Here is a 19,803-nt window from a genome sequence, read left to right as displayed (position 1 = left end):
TGTTTGGGAGGAAAGTTTGGAAGCTCGGTGTTTCCCACAGCTTTTTCCAACAGGTCAGGGAGGAAGATATGATGAGCGACCTCATCAAATTCCTGCTTCTGAATACCGGACTTTGCGATTGTATGCAGGAGATGCTAGGTTTCGACAATGCATTCCCTATTTGTTTCATCTCCTGTTTGAAAGCGATCTGTCTGGACTGTCATATGCAGTGAACCACATCTTGAAAAGTGGTATACACATGCAAAACATCTCGGCAAGTGACTTTATGGATAAAGTCAATGTCCAAGACAGTATTTTGGATTCTCACCTGATTAATCTCATGGCGTGTCAGCGTGGTACTAATGAGTACTGGTACCGTCGTCATGGTGATTTAAAATGTATGCTGAGGAACTTAGGTACTCCCACATGGTTCCTCACTCTGAGCTGTGCCGAGTATGGCTGGGAAGACTTACTTGAATTTCTACGAGAGGCAAATGCTAACGTAGATAACATCGAATTCAAGACACCCGGAGAACTGTGCTCTTTGGATCCAGTCAATGTATGTAGGTACTTCAATCATAGATTTGAAGCTATGATGTCTTTCATCATGAATAAGAAGAATCCACCTCTTGGAGAGGTGTTGGATTTCTTCTGGAGAAAGGAGTACCAAGCAAGAGGTGCTCCTCATATACATATGTTGCTGTGGATCAAGGATGCACCTAAATTTGGAACGGATCCAGAAGACTCAGTGATGAGTTTCATCCAACAGTATTCTACGTGTGCTGTTCCAAACGCAAAGGAGAAGAAAAGCCTAAGAGAAAAAGTTCTGCGTTTCCAAAGCCATCGATGTGGAAAGTACTGCCGTCGTAAATTCCGAAACAAGGACAAGTTCTACACCAAATGTCGTTTCGGTTTTCCACGACCGGTGATTTCTAAAGGAAGAGTAAACAGTTTGATGTCTTCGCTGCGACATAATGTCATGAAGAAATCACCTAAAAACACATACAATTTGAAGAGGAACGAAGAGTCCAAGTACATCAACGACTACAACCCGGTGATTTTGTCCATGTGGAATGCTAACATGGATATACAGTTTGTGGCTGATAACTGTATGGCTGTGGCTCGGTATGTGACGTCTTACATCACCAAAAAAGAGAAGACAGAATTGAAGGATATGTGGGAGGACATTTCCCATGAAAAGAGCCTCAGCAAGAAGTTGTACAGTTTCAGTCTGAAGATGTTGTCGCATCGAGAAATCGGAGCTTACGAATGCTCTGACCGGTTGTCTTCAGCAAGTCTCTATGCCAAGTCCAGGAGTATCGTTTGGGCGAGTCTTGGTCTTGCTGCAACGCGTAATCGAGTTCTGAAACCTGTGCGGGAAATTGAGTATTTGGCGGAAAAGGAGCCAAACAGTACCGACATTTTGAAGACCAACATGTTGGATACATATTATCCAAATAGAAGCAGTCACCTCGACAATGTTTGTCTGTATGAGGTTCTTCAAAATTACATATTCAAGAGGAACATCAAAGAAGATACTGAGAAAGGAGTGTATGCTGTAATAGGAAGTGAGGGATGTCTGGTCAAGCAAAGAAAATGCCACTTGGTAAACCATCGAAAATTGAGTGGCGAATCTCCTGAAAAAAAGGAGTTTTTCTATTTAGCACTTTTGCAACTTTTCAAGCCTTGGCGTGCAGAAGAGGAACTGCTTGGAGATTTCCTCTGTTACGAAGACTCTTTCAATGCCGCCAAGGAGACCATAGAATGTCCTGCTTTTCCCAAATATGTAGAAATGTTGAATGCGGAAATTGAGCAGGAAGCAACGATTGCAACCGAGATTGCCAGAGACAGTTCTCAGGACAGTCAGAGTTCTGCTTCATTGAGTCAGGATCCACTAGGAGGACCTGTTATCGAAAATGAAGCTGCCACTGCCATGAATGAAGTGGAAAGAGCCATGGCACATGCTCAGGAGGATGCGGTTAACTTAGAAGAGTTGGAAAGACAACTCAACGTTGAGCAGAGGAAAATATATGACGAAGTTACCATGCAAATTGATCATGGATTAAGTCATGACAAGAAAGAGTGCTCATGTACGTCGTTGAAGCCTGTCCGACTGTACGTGAGTGGAGAAGCGGGAACTGGAAAAAGTTTCCTCATTAAAGCAATTTCATGCTATTTGCAGGAAAGGACAGAGTCATCGCTGTCTTGTGTTGTCACCGCTCCAACTGGACTGGCAGCACATAACATTAAAGGGATTACTTTACATCGTTTACTGATGCTGCCAGTGGAGCATGACAACAAATTACAATATCACAAGCTATCTGGAGATGCTTGTTTTGAAGTTTCAAGAATCTTGAGGAAAATGAAACTTCTTATCATTGACGAAGTAAGCATGGTTTCCAATGTCATGCTTGCCTTTGTGCATTTGAGGATGCAAGAAGTTCTCAAAACAGAGTATGATGTGTTATTTGGTGGCAAACACATCATTGTTTTCGGAGATCTTCTGCAGCTGACACCAGTGAAAGGGCAACCTGTGTTCAAAATGCTCACGCATGAAGATACCAGGAAGTGCCTAGGCAGCATTGGCAACGTCAATATATGGTTAAACTTCAATTATGCTGAACTGCATGAAAATATGCGTCAGGCGAAGGATGAAGTTTACAAGACTATTCTACAAGATGTTAGAATTGGAAAAGTGACCGAGCATGGGAAAGAAGCTTTACATGCACGATTACTGTCAAATTTATATCCAGAACAAGATGTTGTGCCTGAGAATATTTTTCAGAAAATTACTGATAAGAAATCTGGAGTATGTTTGATGCCAACTCTTGCAGAATGTGCCAAATTCAACAACAAAATGTTGCATTTAGAAAAGCAAGAGATTGTGAAACTGGAAGCTATTGACAGAGTAGAGCATATGGGATCAACAATTATTTTGTCTGAGAATCTGAAAACAAAATTGGATTCATTAGAGAAGAGTATATCTAAAACTGCAGGTTTTGAAAAGACTCTGAATGTGTGCTTGAACTGCCGTATAATTTTAAGAAGGAATTTACATGTTGAAAGAGGTCTGGTAAATGGATCAATGGGTAATGTTGTTGATTTTGTAAAATACAGAAATAGAGATGGAATTGAATTTTTAAAAATTAAATTTGATGGCATTGAGGAAGTACAGCTAATTGGTCGTTGCTCTGCTAGATTTTTGCTTGTAAAAGACTTATATGTTCGCCGTAAGCAGTTTCCTGTTTGCTTGGCATATGCGGTGACAATCCATAAATCGCAAGGTTTAAGTGTAGACAGTGCATTGGTGAATATTGGCAGTTCTGTGTTCAAGGAGGGTATGGCATATGTGGCATTGTCACGAGTTAGAACTTTATCGGGATTGTACTTGATTGAGTGTGATGTCACAAACATTTGTGCTGATCTAGATTGTGTTAAGGAATACAATAGGTTAAGAAGAGAGTATGCGCCACATTTGCCTCAGTATCCTTTGTTTGAGAAACGTGTGGTAGGCCGGAAACGAAGAAATGTGACCAATACTGGGGAGGTTGTAGCAAAAAGACGAAAAGTCGAGGAACCTAAAATTACAAGCAGAAACAAAAAGGATTCTGTTGAAGATGTTGTTGGTTTTCAATTTGAAAACAGTTCTGGTGTCAACTGCTATGCTAATGTAGTGGTTAATGTTTTGTTTTCTCTAGAAAATGTAAAAGAAGAGATTGTGGTCAATTCTGATCAAAGATTTTGCAGTTTGTTAAATTCTGTGTTAGAGAAATGTAGCACTGATAGAAGAAACATAGAAAGTGTGTCTGAAATTCGAAATCTGTTAGACAGATGTTCAGGCCAAACACAATTCTCTCAAAATATTCAGCAAGATTGTCAGGAGTTTTTAATGTATATGCTTGATGTATTACATGCTGAAGGTGTAGATGTAGATCAGCTGTTTGGGCTTTCTTATCAATGGCAGCATGACTGCGAGAACTGTATGGTATCAAGTACTACTAGTGTAGACTCAGAAAGATTTATATATTTAACTTTGCCAGACAGTAAATCAGTCTCCTTTAATAAGCTAGTAAAAGCAGCTGATCACAACATGGAGTGTAGCCAATGTAAATCTGAAATGATGTCCACATTATTTATACGAACATATGGCCAGTATGTCATTTTAATGTTCCAACGATGTAGGCCTGATGGAACAAAATTGACAACTTTAATTAAAAATTTTGTAGCTTCGCAGTTGTCAATATCAGGAAGGACTTTTGTAACTGCAGCAATTATATATCATGACGGCCCTTCAATAACATCAGGACATTACACAGCTTATTTAAAGTCTAGAAATGGCTGGTCATTCTGCAATGATTCTGTTTTAATTTTAAAAAAAAATTGCCGTATGACCTTAAAAACTCTTACCTGGTGTTTTTAAAACCAAAATTTTAGGGAAATAATCTCGGGATGTGCTCTGTGGAATTTCAAGAAGTTCTAATGGCTCCTACACAATTTGGCCTTGAGGATAAGTGTAGTTCAGAGACATAACTTCTAACCATAGGACTGGACATCATGGAGAAATACGTGCACTTTGAATGAGTTCAGAAAAACTGTTTCTTTTTATAAGCTAATTGAAGCAGCCAATCAAAACATGGAGTAGAGGGAATGTAAGTCTGCAATGCTGTCTACTGTTTTACATTGCTTTGTGATTAAAAGTGATGTAGAGAATTAAATAATTGTAGTAGTCATAGAGGTAGTGTAAGTCTGCTTCATAGTAAGCAGTATCAGTGTCATAGGAAATGTAGAACATGACTGAGCAAGAAGGGGAAGATATTACTATTCCAGGATTGTGAAAATGATCTTCAACATTTTAATTCTGAAAGTTGCGGAAATGCCAAATGACGGGATTGGCTTACAAGAAATCCAAGAGTTATAAATGGCTCTGACCAGATTTGGCCTTGTGGAAACTTGTGGTAGAGAGCAAGAAGTCATTTATTGCATGTAACGTGTTTTTAAAAACGATGGAGATTTTCTTTCAGAAAGTGGCGGGCTGAAAGTAATAACAGCACAAAAGAGTGTAAGCTGTTCATAGGACATCCTTGGACGTCATGGAAAGTAAGTTAACTTTAAGGAGTTCTGAATTTTCATTTCTTATGTTGTATGGGTTTTTTAAACACAATCATTTTGATTGTGTTTTTTTTTCCCCGCTGTTATATGATGAATACCTTCAAGTCACTGTTTTTAGTGAATTTTGATACATTCTGAGAACAGCAAAAATAAACCATTTAACATGTATAATTAATTCTGTACTATTTGCATTTATGATGTATATGTAGAACTGTGTAGGAGGCATGGAGAAGGTGAGGCTTCTGTAAGTGTCAAAGTTGTTGCATGCAGTGCTGCACTTCTGCGTATTCTTTCATATGCTGGACTACATCTGCACAATGAGATACCTAAGCAAAGGAAACACAAGTGATGTGATTGTGAAATGAGCAAAATAAATTGCACGTATTTCATTTACATCACCTGTGTTTCCTATCATTACGAATCACATTGTGCAGATCAAGTTTAGGTCTGTCCAGGGAAACATAGGAGGTTTGAACTTTGTTGAAGAGTGCAGTGGACATGACTCACTTCATTGGTAGACCTTCACATGTATTATCTCCTCTGTACTCTTCAACAAGTGTAAATCTCATCTGCAACCCTGAGTAGGCCTCACCTGAAACAAACCTCTGGATAGTAGACATCTTATTGGCATCCTGAAGCAATTATTTAAAATTTTAGTGTCTTGCGACACTTTTCTGAAACAACAGCAATGCAAAAGATGCACCATGTTTTAAGATAGGCCTCACTTCATCTGCATCAAGATACTGTTAGTTTAAAATGTATATCTTTAGGACTGTGTAGGGGGCCTGGAGTAGCAGAAGCTTCTGTAAGTGTCAAAGTTGTTGAAAAACTGTTTGTCCTTCAATCTTTTCCCTTGTCTTTTCTAATTTTTAAATACATTTTTTAATATTTTTCAAACGTTTGTTCTCTCTTTCACAGATTGAAAGTATAAAAACAAAAAGTGAGTAATTTAACGACAATTATAAGGTAAATATTTTGTACTGTTTTCGTTACATTTCTATCACATTTAACTACTATTAGTTCCACTGCTTCATTTCTTTAACCCTCAGTTTCCTGCCTTTGCTACTTCCCTCATTCCTTTCTCTATTACCTACTTACTCAACTCCTTCCACTCTTTTTCTCAGTCCCTCTCTTCTCATAGTTCCTCACTCTTGTTCACTCACTGCGTCTCTATTACTCTTAGTGTCTTTGACTGATCACTCTATCACTACTTGTTCATAATGCTTTCTCTGTGTAGTTGAAGCACACTAAGGGGAATATTATGAACACAGCCAATAAAATTATTGCTCTTTTTATTGGCAGAAAACTGGTGCAAAAGTGGTTTTAGTGGCAGTTTTCTGCCACAAAAGCAGCTTTAGCGACACATTTCTGCCAATAAAAGCTGCAAAACTTGTATTGCCTATGTTGATGATATGGCTCTATGTTAATTACATTTCTTTGCTGTTTCAATTAATCTTTTTCTGTTATTTTTTGTTTTCTGTTTTCTATTTTTTCTCTCTGTTATTCCTCATGTTTTAATCTTATTTTGAACAGTCACTCACATTCTCCAAGAAACTCTTCTTTGTTAATGTTATACTCTCTTTTTTTTTCTTTCACTTCGTTATCTATTTTGTTTTTCACAATTATACCCTCTTCTGTCTTTTCTTCGGTAAATAGATCTATTAAACAGTATCTCTTCTTTACTCCCTATAGCTGTCTTTCTTTTAACATCACTCTCTGTTTCCTTTCCTTATACTTACACTTTTTTTTTTTTTTAATTTTTTGGGTTAGCTCCCGGTCCGCGTACCGGGAAGCTAACCCGGAAGCGAACCAAAAGAAATAGAGCTTGCCAGAGTGCTAAACATTCTAGCAATTTTTTTGGAAAGGGAAGGTAGTTCTGAAAAGAACTTTTTTTTTAATATTTTTGTTGTTTTATATTTTTTTTTTATTTTTTGAACATTTTTTGTTTTTTTTGTATTTTTTGAACGATTTTATATTTTTTTTGGTTTTTTTTGGGGGGGGAAACAACAAAAAACAGGCGTTGAAAAGGGCTCAACAGGAGCAAAAAAAAATTACTGGGGGCGGTTAGGGCAATCATGGTGTTCATACGCCAGGTTGAGTGCATTGATGCTCATGTTGCCACAAGCTAATAATGCACGACAGTGCATACATAAGTGAATCATGTGCCCAAAATTTTCTTGAATATTTGGCACAGTTTCCTGTGCCTCTTCTGGTGTTAGAGAAACCGATATTGTTGGTCTGGCCACAGGAGTTGGTCTTGGATTGTCGTGCATATCCCTTAATTCCGCCCGGCTGTAATTTAGGGGATGTTTCCTCGTCATGTGCCTGTGCATTGTGTGATTTCCAAAGCTATATTTTTTGTCCGTCCCTCTGGACAATTGTTCCTTGCATATCAGGCAGGTGACATACCTCGCGTTGACTTTTTTTTGGCCACGAGGTATTGAAAAAAACTGCCAGATGAAACTGGCTTTCTTTCTGGAAACCCAGGGCAACTCTTCTAAAAATTGTGGTTCTTCTCCCTCCTCATCCATTTCTTCCTCTTCCTCCTCAGTGTTGGTCAGGACCTGGGGAGGTGGTCCTCTCTTCCCATGAGGAGGTGGTGGTGGTGGTGGGGGTCCACCAGCTGAAGCTACCAATGAAGCCATTTTCCAACAAGCAAAATAGGTCTTCCTCTCACAATGATGAAAGTCAGAGTGAGGAAAGAAGGAGGGGTTTTCATCATTTGGGAAAAAACAATACTTCTCAACCAATGAAAAGTGTTATTTTTAAGTCACCTGACCTAGCCTTCCATCATTATGAAACCAAAAGTGAAATGAACCAATGAAAAGTTTTATTAACAAGTCACATGACCTCTCACGCTCATGTTACGCGCTGCGGAACGCTCCCCGGTTAGCTTCCGGGTCGCTAAGCTTCGCGCCCCGGTCCGCGCCCCGGGACACTTCCGGGTGCGCTAACGCAGTACGTCATAAGACGCATTACGCGGCAACGCGATACCGTCACTATGTTGATTTCTTACCGGTTCGCGGACCGGGTCGCGGAATCAAATTGAGCTAACGGGAAGCTTCCCGGTTCGTGGACCAGGAGCGAAACAAAAAAAATATTTTAAAAAAATTATTAATAAACATATAAAATATATTTTGGGATTTAAAGAAGAATACATTTTACAGCTATAGATATTAGCTTTTAAAAAACCAATGAAATTCACTGAAAAAACCATAGGTTATAGACCATATATAGTTAGGAATTAGCATTTACAAAACCTTGAAAATTCACTGAAAAAAACATAGGTTATAGACCATATATAGTTAGGAATTAGCATTTAAAAAACCTTATTTTACTCACACAAAACCATTGAAATTCCATATATAGTTAGTTGTACTAACTATATATCGCGCACCCGCAATCCACTGCTGATCATGTCACATATTACATCATTCATGACATGGTCAGTGACATCACTGATGACATCACTGATGACATCTCAAATGACATCACTGATGACATCACTGATGACATCTCAAATGACATCACTGATGACATCACTGATGCCATCTCAAATGACATCACTGATGACATCACTGATAACATCTCAAATGACATCACTGATAACATCTCAAATGACATCACTGATGACATCTCATTTGACATCAATGGTCACATCACTGATGATATCATTCATGTGACAATACAATGCATCTCCTCACACTTTAATATAACCTCTGTTACACCCAGTGTTAAATACAGAATATATTTTTTTAAACAATTGACACACCAATACTAGTTACTACATACGCACTCACTGATTCCTACGTCTACACACACATTCACTCATTCACCCATACAATCATTCATACATACAATCACTCATCTTTACAACACTATCATATGCACTCATACACCCTATACAGACACTCACACTCTGCCACTCATCCTTGGAGTTACTCACACACCTAGTCAGTCCTGTAAAGAATCAATCACACTTCCATTTTCCAATCTATACAGTTAAACATAGAGTACCTTACATTTTCAAACATATTCTAACACATACTTACTCTCTTATAAATCATTGATACAAGAACACATTGATCTGCACAGAGTCACACATCTCCCAGCCAGCCACACACACACTCAGTCTCCCATACAAATACTTGGACAATCAATCAATAACCCATATAGTTACTCATATAGCTACTGATCAACACATGCAGCAGTTTACAGAATACCAGACATAATGATGCACAAATTAAGACAGTTTAGTCACTAACCTATGCATTCAGTGAGACACATTTAATCACTCACTCATACAGTCAGTCACGCACCTACTAAAACCTTCATTCAGACACTTATACATCCACTCATTCAGTTGTGATGTGATGTCATCAGTGATGTCATTTGAGATGTCATCAGTGATGTCATCAGTGATGTCATTTGAGATGTCATCAGTGATGTCATCAGTGATGTCACTGACCATGTCATGAATGATGTAATATGTGACATGATCAGCAGTGGATTGCGGGTGCGCGATATATAGTTAGTACAACTAACTATATATGGAATTTCAATGGTTTTGTGTGAGTAAAATAGGGTTTTTTAAATGCTAATTCCTAACTATATATGGTCTATAACCTATGGTTTTTTCAGTGAATATATATATATATATATATATATATATATATATATATATATATATATGGGCGTAGCTTAACTCCCGAGCACGAGGTTGCCTCTGATTAGCTGCTACGACTTCAAACAAGGAAGTGTCCTCTGATTGGCTGCTAATACTTCAAACCAGGAAATGTTAGCAGCCATTTTGTTCCTCGCATCGAGTGAAAAAATAAAAAAAGATACCGGGGGCAATTTAACATACCGGAACTCTGTCTGTGCGAGCTAACCCTTTCACACTCCCTCTGCCCAACATCACCACTTCGCAGCTATGCCTTTAGAAGCTACTCCGTCGACTTGCAGCTCTCTACCTTTGCGAGCAAGTACTCTGCTGTCTGGGAGTGGAGACCACGGCCCGCAGCTGTCCCTCTGCGAGGCTGGGTGCGAACTGTTGATAAGTCACACTATATGAGCATTGAAAAGACATTTTGTGATTTAGTCCGACAGCTCGTATTTGTGCGAGGCAAATCTTAAAACATACTGGAGCTCTATCTGTGCGAGATACCACTTTCATGCCTCCTCTCCCCACATCAGCAGGTGATGCACCCTCTTCCTTCATCACCAGAATACCGCCAACAATCTTCTTGGGCCTGCAAGTCTCCCTCTGCGAGCTACTGGTGGGCTTGCAGCTCTTCCGGTGCCACTTTTCAGGCCCACAGTTGTATCTGTGAAGCCAAGACTGTAAATTTACCACAGGTCTCTCTCTGCGAGAAACCCCTTTCACGTTTCCTCTGCCCAACATCGTCATTTCGCAGCTACGCCTTTAGAAGCCAGTCTATCGGCTTGCAACTGTGTTCCTTTGTGAGCTAGTACACTGCTGTTCCTTTGGGAGTGGACAGCCTGTAGTTCTCCCTCTGCGAGTCGAGCCCAGGCCCGCGCCTGTCCCTCTTTGAGCTTGGGTGCGAACTGTTGATAAGTCACACTATATGAGCATTGAAAAGCCATTTTGTCATTCTGTCCATCAGCTCGCATCTGTGTGAGGCAACTCTGAAAACATACCGGAGCTGTCTGTGCAAGATACCTCTTTCACGCTGCCTCCCCCCATATCTGCAGGTAATGCAGCCTCTTCCCACATCACCAGCATACCCCCAACCACCTTCTTGGGCCCGCAAGTGTCCCTCTACGATCCACTGGTGGGCTCGCAGCTCTTTCGGTGCGACTTCTCAGGCCCACAGTTGTATCTGTGAAGCCAAGACTGGAAATATACCGCAGGTCTCTCTCTGCGAGATATCCTTTTCATAGTCCCTCTGCCCAACATCACCATTTCGCAGCTAAACCTTTAGAAGCCAGTTCATTTTCTCGCAGCGGTGTACCTTTGCGAGCTAGTACACTGCTGTGCCTCTACCTCTCCGAGCTAGTATGCTGCTGTTCCTTTGGGAGCGGACGGCCCATAGTTCTCCCTCTGTGAGTTGAGCTGAGAGAACGCAGCTGTCCCTCTGTGAGCCTGGGAGCGAATTGTTGATAAGTTACACTAAATGAGCTTTGAAAATGCATTTTGTGATTCTGTCCGTCAACTCTGAAAACATACCGGAGCTCTGTCTGTATGAGGTACCCCTCTCATGCTTCATCTCACCACATCAGCAGGTAACAGACCCTCTTCCCACATCACCAGCATACCCCCAACAACTTCTTGGGCCCGCAAGTATCCCGCTGCGAACCACTGGTGGGCTTGCAGCTCTTCCGGTACGACTTCTATGGTCCGCAGTTGTATCTGTGAAGCCAAGACTGGAAATATACCACAGGTCTCTATCTGTGAGACACCCCCTTCATACTCCCTCTCCCCACATCACTGTGCCACAGCTATCCCTTTACCCCTATACTAGTCGGCCTGCAGGTGTTCCTATGTGAGCTGGCTCTCAGGTCTCCCTCTGCAAACTGATGGGCCACAGCTCTCTATCTATGAGCCAGCCAGTCAGCTCGCAAGTCTCTGAGAACAGATGCAATGGAGGCAACGATCATGCAGGTCGGAGACCCACACTGCTCCGACATCCCTCAGCAGCTCCTCCTTCTTCACCATCCCCTCTCCCCCAGCTTCCACAAAAAAATGTGACAGGAGCGTTTTGAAATCTTGGACCTAACAACTCAGCTGATGTTGCCTAATTATGATAAAAAAAGATGCTTGTGAGGTTGGACAAATAAGAATCTTAGTCATGTACGGATTTACATATAAAACATTTATTAAACAAAACAACAACAAATAAAACTATGTGTGTAAAACATTTATTAAAACAAAACAACAACAAATAAAACTGTGTACATCAATGGCGTGTCATCCCTCAACAATTTGCGAATCACAGCCTGCAAGACAAAAAGAAAAATAAGATAGTACGTTATGCGTCCAGCAAAGGAGAGAGAAAGAGAGGACGAATAAGATACAAGGAAGAGAGAAGGAGAGAAACAGTGTGAGAGAGAACAGAGAGGAAGAGTGAGAGAGAGAGAGGAAAAAGACAGAAAGAAAGATAAAAACAGAGAGGAAGACAGAGACGAGGGAAAGAGAAATTGAGAAAGATACAAGGAAGAGAGAAAGAGAGAAACAGTATGTGAGAGAAGGAGAGAGAGAGAAAGAGAGAGAGAGGAAGAGAGAGAGAAAGAGAGAGAGAGGAAGAGAGAGAGAAAGAGTGAAAGAGAGAAAGAGAGAACAGTGTGAAAGAGAGGGAGGAAGAGAGAGGGAAACATAGTGAGAGCGAGGAAGAGAGAGAGAGAAGAGTGAAAGAGAGAAAGAGTAAGAGAGAAAGAAAGAAAGAATGAAAGAGATATTAGGAAGAGAGAAAGAAACATCGTGAGAGAGAGAAAAGAGAGAGAAACAGTGTGAGAGAGGATGAGAGAGAAAGTGAGAGAAAGAAAGAATGAGAGAGAGAGGAATAGACAGAGAAAGAGAGGAGGTGTGAGAGAGAGAGAAAGGAAGAGATGGAGAGGGAGTGTTGGCAGTGGAGAAAATCTACGCAGCTCACCTTTGTGCCATCGATGGGTGTCCAACCACGTGTTTGGACATTCTGCACCCTCAAGCTTAGTTATCTGAAAGAATTAGTAATTGCAGACTAAATACAACTGTACACGCGTATTTCTCTGTTTCGGCTCTGCGCACCCAGGCTGCTGCATCCCATCCACTGCCCAGAGGTGTCTAACAGCCACTGCGCACCAAGGGCCATATTATCAAGAATGGCGATAACATTATCGCTGCTTTTGCAGCATTAAACTGCTGCTAAAGCGGCGATAAGGCGCTTGATAATATGCCCTTGTGAATTCCCATAGAATCCCAGGTTTGATGTCCTTCACACCAGAACCTGAGCTTCTATGGGAATTAAGAACACTACAATAGGACAAGAGGGTGTTAGGGAATGTTTAGAGACCTGCGTGGACCAACTCCCCAAATCTAACTCACAATAACGAAAATGGATCTGTGGGTCTATTGAATCGAGAGGGATGATATCATAAACAGGGGGAATATGTAGCTCAGAAAAGAACACACTTGCTGGGGAAACTCCTTAAAAAAGGACGGATTCCCATCACTTACCAGAGGTGACATGCTTCGTCTTCTCATCTCCTCCTGGCCACACGCTAGTGTAACCAGGGCCACAACCTTCTTAAGCCACAGAGATAGCGCTCACAGATGTGAAGAGGAGGTTCTAAAAATGATGGGCGCACTGCATAGAAAGTGAAAGTGAGATTAAAAGTGGATTGCAAGAAAAATGTTTGTTTATTAAGTATCTCTTGCTATCCACATTAAAAACACTGCAATTTGTTTTAAATAATAAATGTTTTAATAGACCTATTAAAACAGTTATCATTTAAAACTCCTCTTCACATCTGTGAGAGCTATCTCTCTAGAATACCCTTAATAAAACATGGGGTTCCCACCCTATTCCCCCATAAACCCACAAACTGCTACGGAACTAAAAACACAAAATTCAATTAAAAATACATTAACTACTAACACATATAATAAAAATACAAACAATTCTTATAAAAAAACATGCATCACATACATATAAAATGTATACTAAAATACATAACAATAATACAAATTTGATATTTTTAACAACTATATTTTTACAAATATTTAATACTTTGATATTTTTTAAATCAACATTACTTATCTAAAATTAATATTCCTGACCACGGTTCATTTTCCGTTGATATTTCTGTAAATCTATATGTTGTCTCAGCACCCTACCCATGTACACCTTAATTCATCTAGCCATGGCCCATGCACTTATAAAATCACCCAGACACTACTTGTGCACTCCTCCAATCACCTAAGCACTACCACTACACTCATCTAACCACCATGACATTACCCCTGCACCTATGCAATCACCCAAACATTACTCATGCAATTACCTACGCATTACCCATACATTCCTTCATTCACCCAGGTACTATCCTGCACGTATATAATCAGCCAGGCACTAGCCTTCCACTCCTCCAATCACACTGGCACTACCCTTGTACTCATGCACTACCTATGCAGTCTTACAATAACCCATGCATTACTCTTGTAGTCCTCCAATCAACCAAACACTTTCCATGCACTGCGCCAATCACCCAGACGTTACCCCTTCAGTCATTCAATCACCCATGCATTAGCTGTACACTCCTCCAATCACCCAGACATTACCCCTGCACTAATGCAATCACCAAAACATAACTCATGCCCTCTTTGAATCACTCAGGCAGGAGGAGAAATATGGCGTTAGCGTGAAACTCATGCCACTCCGCCGCTCATGCCACCCACATCGATCATTGGCTAAGCACCCTGCAATGCGATGCAGACGCTGACTAAGGCAACAACGTGATGGAAACAGCTCTTCCGGGCGTTCCTGGTGTACTTTGGAAACTTTCGTTTTAGGCAGCTTGTATACGGTCAGGCCCGCCCCAATTCTTAGTAGGGGTTCAATGGGGTAACTTTTTTTGCGAAACCCGATTTTTGCCATCAGACCGTAGAGCGAAGATGGCGCCTGCGTCAGCTAATTTCCCCGTTCCAACAGATCGGAGCTCAAGTATATTTAAAGAACCCTGCCAGACACAAAGTTATCTTTACCGGGCTTCTAAAATCTTTTTGTTCGAGATGAAGGCTGGTGAATACCTTGGAGAAACGAAGTCTAAAAAGGGTTTGAGCTAAATTGAAAATGATTATCTCACTGTCTTTGGGAGGGGAGGGGGTAATGAAGGGGAGAACGTTGGGGAAAAGGGAAAAGGAGAACAAAAAAGAAAAAAATATGTATGTTTAAAATCTCTGCTCGTTTATCTAGCTCCTCTTTTATGCTTCTTTTTCTTGCTTTTTTCTCTTATCTTTTTTCTCTCAATATGTGCTTTCTCACCTTGATAAGTTCTCTCAAGAACCTACTCTGCACCTACCTAATTTTTTTACAAGGTTTGAATAGCCATAGCCGAAATTCAACATACTCCTGTAAGGCATGGTTTAGTGGCAGAGATTTACTCCTTACTACCATCACTCAGGTTTATCCTGATTGCTCAATTATAGGGGGCTGGGGAGGGGAGGGTGGGAAACTTTTTTGAGATGGTTGAATTAAGGACACTTTTTGTTTATGCACAGTCACTTTCTAAAACATTTGTTGAAGTAAATAAGCATTATATGCAAATAGGAGCCAAAGATCGGAAAAACAGGGTCAAAAACAGGTCGCCCCCCCCACTCAATACCTTTACATCAACAAGAGTCCTGCACCTGTTGTATGTGATGACATCCGTCCACCATACTTTTAGTAAAGCTGCTACCCTCTTTGGGGTATCACACACGGTGGATTGATTTTCACTACCGCCTCAATGTGCTCTGAGTCACCTCTTTTGTTTAAAATGTGTGGTATTGTGACAATTTTAACACCCTTTCATCAAGTGCGGAAATATCAATATGAAAACTGTGAAGCTAGGAGAAACAAGAAAAGTGAGGAAAAAGTTGGCAGTGCTCACAGGAGTAACACCAAGGGCAGACATCACAGACTGGTACTCGCCTGCATCCTCAGGTTTTCATCATCAGCAACTGCCAACTGTGAGAAAAGTAAAAAGAAGAAGATAGTGCAGAGATAGAAACCAAAAAGTGTACTGTGTCTTAGTGACCCTGTGAGGGTACTAAACTCTAGCATAGCAATTTGGTAGACCTTCCAATTAAAAAGGAGCTCGGCAACACTGGCTACACTGTTTTATTCCTTGCTGTGTACCGGCTCTGTTAAAACCAACATATTTCATTGCCTTACTCAATTTACTAGCTACTTCGTCAGGGTTAGGGTCAGCATCTTATCTGCACCTCGTTTCTCCATTTATTGTACCTGTAATCACACACAATTACCATGTATATCCTAGATCCGTATCAATTAAAAACAAGATGGTTAGAATGTTAAAGATGGGGATCGGAGGGCAAATAAACAGACAGTTGATCCCTCTTGGTTATTTACCAGGTGGCTGCCATTCATGTATGTACCAGTGCCCCGTAGAAGAAACTATAAACGGTCCCTGCAGTGTCTATCCTACTAGAGTTTAATAAAACCATGTTACAAAAATTCCAGCAACTTTTTACACAATTTATATGGGCTTACTCACAGCCATGATAAACAACTTTAAACTTGTTAAAACAACTTTCTCTTCCTAGGGATAGGGGTGGATGGGCTTTTCCTAATATAGTACTTTTTCATTGGGTCTCGGTATTAAAATATAGCGTGGAATTAGTGGGGGAACAATCCTTCTCTCCTACTATTGGGCTCCCTTTGCCCTTCCAATTAGTACTAGGAGAGGAGGCCCGTGGTTGTCTCCTGAGAAAAACGTCCTTTGGGTATTGCAAGCGAGTTAGATTAAGACTCTGCTGAGCACCTTTAAAGTCTTCTCTAATGTGCGTAGGATTTAAGGGCTAGGGAGATTGAACTGCTTCTCCCCTACCAACAAGAACTCTTATCTGCAAGACTGGTATAAAGCCGGCATACTAAAACTGGGCGACTTAATTACTACTGAAGGAATTAAGTAATTTGCTGATCTTCAAAGCAAATATGGCTTGCAAGACCAAGATGCTTTTAAGCATATCGCCATCTGCGATTTTTTGTCATGAAAGACTGGTGGTCCCGCAATGTTTGCTAAAATAGATCTCATTGACAAATTAAGGGCTCCAGTTCCACCTCGGAATGACTCTATCTATTCTGCACTGAATAGCCAAACTCCTGATGACCTGCCTATAACAGGCAGACAAATGGCAATCAAAGTTGGAGGTCCCGCACAGTACTTTCTATAATGCTTTGATACTTGCCCAAAGTGATCTGCTGTCGGACAAGTTACAGGCACAATTTTTTAAAACCGTTTTCTTTCTATATATTACTCCTGGCAGATTCGCAAAATGGGGAACAGGCAAGGGGACGTTGTGTCCTAGGTTTTCATAGTTTTGTGTAGACGCAGTACACAGGTTTGCCACCTGCCCGAAACTTGTTCCACTCCTTGTTAAAATGCAGGACTTCCTTGGGAGGTTTATCTCCCAGGACATAGAATTAACCCCACGACTATCTTATTAGGGACCCAAGACGAGGTGAGCAGAAAGAAGGGTGCGGTACTCATTTTTGTGGCAATGACTGTTTGGAGGCTCTGCATAGCCTCAGCATGGGTAGATGCAGATCCTCCTCTCTTCTCCCATTGGCTGTCTAGATTAGTTGCGACCTGTCACCTTGAGAAGGCTATCTATGCCAAAAATGGTCATAAGGGGCAAAGGAAGGGACTACATATTTGGGAACCCCTAACTATCTGGCTGGATCAGACTGGGCCATAGGGCTAATTAATCCATATGGGTTTTTTATCATCTTTTTCAACTAAAGGGCCCCTCTCCCTAATCAGCACATATTTAATCATGGTGGCTTAGGATTATGCCAACCAGGCACTACCTATGCACTTATGCAATAACCCATGCACTACCATTGCAGTCCTCCAATCACCCAGGCACTACTCAGGCACTCATGCAATCACCCGGTTGTTACCCGTACACTTGTGCAATATCCCAGGCACTACCCTTGCACATTTCAAATTGTCCAGGCATTATCCATGCACTCTTACAATCACCCAGGTACTACTTATGACCTATGCAATCACCCAGGCACCAACCATGCAGTCTTCCAATAACTTAGGCAGTGTCTATGCACTTCTCTAATCACTCAGCCAGTACCCATTCACGTATAAAATCACCCATGCACTTTCTATGCACTTATTCATTCATCCAGGCACTACCACTGCCCTCATGCAACTACCCAGGCACTACCTAGGCACTCATGCAATAACCCAGGCACTACCCTTGCACTCATGCAATCACCCAGGCACTATCCATGCTCTTCGTTAATCACCAAGGCACTACCCATGCACTCACAGAATAACTCAGGCACTACATGTGCCCTCATACATGCACTGAGGCACTTCAGCTGCACTCATGCAATCATGGAAGCACTACCCATGCAGTCTTCCTATCATCCATGGTGTACCCATGCACTCATGCAATCATGCAGGTACAACTCATGCGCTCATTAAATCATGCAGCAACTAATTATACACTCATGCAATAATCCATAGAATACCCTTGCAGTCCTGCAATCATCCAGGCACTATCCATGCACTCCTTCAATCACCCAGGCACTACTCATGCAGTCATGAAATCACCCAGTCATTACCCATACACTTGTGCAATAACCCAGGCACTGCCCTTCCACTCTTCAAATTATCCAGGCACTATCCATGCACTCCTACAATCACCCAAGCACTACCCATGCACTCATAAAATCACCCAGGCATTAACCAGCAGTCATTCAATAATTTAGGCAGCATCTATGCACTCCTCCAATCACTCAGCCAGTACGCATCCACCTATGAAATCACACACGCACTACCTGTGCACTTATGCAATCATCCAGACAATACCATTGCACTCATTCAACTGCCCACCTAGGCACTCATGCAATAACCCAAGCACTACCCCTGCACTCATTCACTCACCTAGGGACTATCCATGCACTTCTCAAATAAGCCAGGCACTACCCATGCACTCACGGCATTACTCAGGTACTACATATGCACTCATACATGCATGGAGGCACTTCAGCTGCACTCATGCAATCATGGAAGCACTACCCATGCAGTCTTCCTATCATCCATGCAGTAACTGTGCACTCATGCAATCATGCAGGACCTACTCATGCACTCCTTCAATCACTCAGCCATTACCTATGCACTACCCTTGCGGTCCTGTAATCATCCAGGTACTATCCATGCACTCATCCAATCACCCAGGAACTTCTCATGCACTCATGAAATCACCCATGCATTATATATGTACTCCTTCAATCACTAAAGGCAATACCTATGGATTTATCCAAACACCTAGACATTACATCTGCACTCATGCAATCACCCAGGCATTATGTATGCACTGTTTCAATCAGTCAGGCAGGATATATGCACAGCTCCAATCATCCAGACACTACCCATGCACTCATCCATTTACCCAGACAGTATCCATGCACTCATACATGCACTAAGGCACATCAGATGCACTCATGCAATCATATAAACACTACCCATGCAGTCTTTCTATAATCCAGGCACTACACATGCATTCATGCAAACACCCAAGTACTACTCATGCACTCATCCAATCACTCAGGCACTACATATACACTCAGGCAATAATCCAGGCTCTACCCTTGCAGTCCTCCAATCATCTAAGCACAATCCATGCACTCCTCCAATCACCAAGGCACTATCCATGTACTTCTCCAATCACCTAGCCAGTACCCATACACTTATAATATCAGCCAGACATTACCCCTGCACTAATGCAACACCCAATGCATTAGCTATGCACTCTTCCAATGACCCAGGCACTACTGTTGCACTCCACCAATCACCCAGGGAGTATCCATGTACTCCTCCAATCACCCAGACATTACCCTTGCACAGATGCAATCACCAAGGATTATGTGTTCACTTCTTTAACACTCAGGAAGTACACATGCACTCCTCCAATCACCCACACATGACCTCTCTACTCATGCAATCACCCATGCATTACCCATGCAATTC

This window comes from Lissotriton helveticus, chromosome 2_1 (assembly GCF_964261635.1).
Source record: "Lissotriton helveticus chromosome 2_1, aLisHel1.1, whole genome shotgun sequence".
Taxonomy (NCBI): domain Eukaryota; kingdom Metazoa; phylum Chordata; class Amphibia; order Caudata; family Salamandridae; genus Lissotriton; species Lissotriton helveticus.
This window is presented reverse-complemented; position numbering follows the sequence as displayed.